At 52.0% G+C, this 4,039-nt stretch overlaps 1 non-coding gene across 1 annotated transcript; it reads left to right on the forward strand.

The window, feature by feature from the left end:
• The first annotated feature begins 443 nt into the window (after nt 1-443).
• TRNAN-GUU (transfer RNA asparagine (anticodon GUU)) lies at nt 444-517 on the forward strand. The gene has a single exon. It is a non-coding gene; the product is annotated as a tRNA-Asn (tRNA).
• The last annotated feature ends 3,522 nt before the right edge of the window (nt 518-4,039 follow it).

A 4,039-nucleotide genomic window follows, 5' to 3' on the forward strand; every position in this document is an offset into this window, starting at 1 on the left:
TGTCTCCGTGGCGCAATTGGCTAGCGCGATCGGCTGTTAACCAAAAGGTTGGAGGTACGAGCCCTCCCGGGAGTGGTGTGTTGCTTTTTTTATTTTGGGCTGATAGCTTTGAAGATATGTTCTGATGGTGGTGAGAGTGGAGCGCGACTGTCTCCGTGGCGCAATTGGCTAGCGCGATCGGCTGTTAACCGAAAGGTTGGAGGTACGAGCCCACCCGGTGGTGGTGCGGCGCTTTTTTTCTTTGGGCTGATAGCTTTGAAGATATGTTCTGATGGTGGTGAGAGTGGAGCACGACTGTCTCCATGGCACAATTGGCTATTCGATCGGCTGTTAACTGAAAGGTTTGAGGTTCGAGCCCTTCCGGGAGTGGTGCGGCGCTTTCTTTTCTTTGGGCTGATAGCTTTGAACAAATGTTCTGATGGTGGTGAGAGTTGAGCACGTCTGTCTCCGTGGCGCAATTGGCTAGCGCGGTCGGCTGTTAACCGAAAGGTTGGAGGTTCGAGCCCTCCCGGGAATGGTGTGTTGCTTTTTTATTTTTTGCTGATAGCTTTGAAAATATCTTTTGATGTAGGTGAGTGTGGAGCAGGACTGTCTCCGTGACGCAATTGGCTAGCTCGATCGGCTGTTAACCGAAAGGTTGGAGGTACGAGCCCACCCGGTGGAGGTGCGGCGCTTTTTTTTCTTTGGACTGATAGCTTTGAAGATATGTCCTGATGGTGGTGAGAGTGGAGCACGACTGTCTCTGTGGCGCAATTGGCTAGCGCGATCGACTGTTAACCGAGAGGTTGGAGGTTCGAGCCCTCCCGGTGGTGGTGCGGCGATTTTTTTCCTTTAGGCTGATAGCTCTGAAAAAATGTTCAGACAGTGGTGAGAGTGGAGCACGGCTGTCTTCATGGCGCAAGTGGCTATGCGATCGGCTGTTAACTGAAAAGTTGGAGGTTCCAGCCCTCTCGGGAGTGGTTTGTTGCTTTTTTTTGGGGCTGATAGCTTAGAAGATTTGTTCTGATGGTGGTGAGAGTGGAGCACGACTGTCTCCGTGGCGCAATTTGCTAGCGCGATTGGCTGTTAACCGAAAGGTTGGAGGTACGAGCCCACACGGTGGTGGTCCGGCACTTTTTTTTTCTTTGGACTGATAGCTCTGAAGAAATGTTCTGACGGTGGTGAGAGTGGAGCACGACTGTCTCCGTGGCGCAATTGGCTATGCGAAAGGCTGTTAACCGGAAGGTTGGATGTTCGAGCCCTCCCGGGAGTGGTGTGTTGCTTTTTTTTTGAGGCTGATAGCTTTGAAGATATGTTTTGATGGTGGTGAGAGTGGAGCAGGACTGTCTCCGTGGCGCAATTTGCTAGCGCGATTGGCTGTTAACCGAAAGGTTGGAGGTACGAGCCCACACGGTGGTGGTCCGGCACTTTTTTTTTCTTTGGACTGATAGCTCTGAAGAAATGTTCTGACGGTGGTGAGAGTGGAGCATGGCTGTCTTCATGGCGCAAGTGGCTATGCGATCGGCTGTTAACTGAAAAGTTGGAGGTTCCAGCCCTCTCGGGAGTGGTTTGTTGCTTTTTTTTGGGCTGATAGCTTAGAAGATTTGTTCTGATGGTGGTGAGAGTGGAGCACGACTGTCTCCGTGGCGCAATTTGCTAGCGCGATTGGCTGTTAACCGAAAGGTTGGAGGTACGAGCCCACACGGTGGTGGTCCGGCACTTTTTTTTTCTTTGGACTGATAGCTCTGAAGAAATGTTCTGGCGGTGGTGAGAGTGGAGCACGACTGTCTCCGTGGCGCAATTGGCTATGCGAAAGGCTGGTAACCGGAAGGTTGGAGGTTCGAGCCCTCCCGGGAATGGTGTGTTGCTTTTTTTTGAGGCTGATAGCTTTGAAGATATGTTTTGATGGTGGTGAGAGTGGAGCAGGACTGTCTCCGTGGCGCAATAGGCTAGCGCGATCGGCTGTTAACCGAAAGGTTGGAGGTACGAGCCCACCCGGTGGTGGTGCGGCGCTTTTTTTCTTTGGGCTCATAGCTCTGAAGAAATGTTCTGACGGTGGTGAGAGTGGAGCACGGCTGTCTCCGTGGCGCATTTGGCTAGCGCGATCGGCTGTTAACTAAAAGGTTGGAGGTACGAGCCCTCCCGGGAGTGGTGTGTTGCTTTTTTTTCTTTGGGCTGATAGCTTTGAAAATATGTTCTGATGGTGGTGAGTGTGGAGCAGGACTGTCTCCGTGAAGCAATTGGCTAGCGCGATCGGCTGTTAACCGAAAGGTTGGAGGTACGAGCCCACCCGGTGCTGGTGCGGCGCTTTCTTTTCTTTGGGCTGATAGCTTTGAAGATATGTTCTGATGGTGGTGAGAGTGGAGCACGACTGTCCCCGTGGCGCAATAGGCTAGCGCGATCGGCTGTTAACCGAAAGGTTGGAGGTTTGAGCCCTCCCGGGAGTGGTGTGTTGCTTTTTTTTCTTTGGGCTTATAGTTTTGAAGATATGTTCTCATGGTGGTGAGAGTGGAGCAGGACTGTCTCCGTGGCGCAATTGACTAGCGCGATCGGCTGTTAACCGAAATTTGGAGGTACGAGTCCACCCGGTGGTGGTGCGGCGCTTTTTTTTTCTTTGGGCTGATAGCTTTGAAGAAATGTTCTGATGGTGGTGAGAGTGGAGCACGTCTGTCTCCGTGGGGCAATTGGCTAGCGCGATCGGCTGTTAACCGAAAGGTTGGAGGTTTGAGCCCTCCCGGGAGTGGTGTGTTGCTTTTTTTATTTTGGGCTGATAGCTTTGAAACTATGTTCTGATGGTGGTGAGTGTGGAGCAGGACTGTCTCCGTGGCGCAATTGGCTAGCGCGATCGGCTGTAAACCGAAAGGTTGGAGGTACGAGCCTACCCGGTGGAGGTGCGGCGCTTTTTTTTCTTTGGGCTGATAGCTTTGAAGATATGTTCTGATGGTGGTGAGAGTGGAGCACGACTGTCTCCGTGGCGCAATCGGCTAACGCGATCGGCTGTTAACCGAAAGGTTGGAGGTACGAGCCCTCACGGGAGTGGTGTGTTGCTTTTTTTATTTTGGGCTGATAGCTTTGAAGATATGTTCTGATGGTGGTGAGAGTGGAGCACGACTGTCTCCGTGGCGCAATTGGCTAGCGCGATCGGCTGTTAACCGAAAGGTTGGAGGTTCGAGCCCTCCCGGGAGTGGTGTGTTGCTTTTTTTATTTTGGGCTGATAGCTTTGAAGATATGTAATGATGGTGGTGAGAGTTGAGCAGGACTGTCTCCGTGGCGCAATTGGCTAGCGCGATCGGCTGTTAACCAAAAGGTTGGAGGTACGAGCCCTCCCGGGAGTGGTGTGTTGCTTTTTTTATTTTGGGCTGATAGCTTTGAAGATATGTTCTGATGGTGGTGAGAGTGGCGCGCGACTGTCTCCGTGGCGCAATTGGGTAGCGCGATCGGCTGTTAACCGAAAAGTTGGAGGTACGAGCCCACCCGGTGGTGGTGCGGCGCTTTTTTTTCTTTGGGCTGATAGCTTTGAAGATATGTTCTGATGGTGTTGAGAGTGGAGCACGACTGTCTCCGTGGCGCTATTGGCTAGCGCGATCGGCTGTTAACCGAAAGGTTGGAGGTTCGAGCCCTCCCGGGAGTGGTGTGTTGCTTTTTTTATTTTGGGCTGATAGCTTTGAAGATATGTAATGATGGTGGTGAGAGTTGAGCAGGACTGTCTCCGTGGCGCAATTGGCTAGCGCGATCGGCTGTTAACCAAAAGGTTGGAGGTACGAGCCCTCCCGGGAGTGGTGTGTTGCTTTTTTTATTTTGGGCTGATAGCTTTGAAGATATGTTCTGATGGTGGTGAGAGTGGAGCACGACTGTCTCCATGGCACAATTGGCTATTCGATCGGCTGTTAACTGAAAGGTTTGAGGTTCGAGCCCTTCCGGGAGTGGTGCGGCGCTTTTTTTTCTTTGGGCTGATAGCTTTGAACAAATGTTCTGATGGTGGTGAGAGTTGAGCACGTCTGTCTCCGTGGCGCAATTGGCTAGCGCGGTCGGCTGTTAACCGAAAAGTTGGAGGTTCGAG

The sequence above is a fragment of the Rhipicephalus microplus genome, unplaced genomic scaffold, assembly GCF_043290135.1.
Source record: "Rhipicephalus microplus isolate Deutch F79 unplaced genomic scaffold, USDA_Rmic scaffold_969, whole genome shotgun sequence".
Taxonomy (NCBI): Eukaryota; Metazoa; Arthropoda; class Arachnida; order Ixodida; family Ixodidae; genus Rhipicephalus; species Rhipicephalus microplus.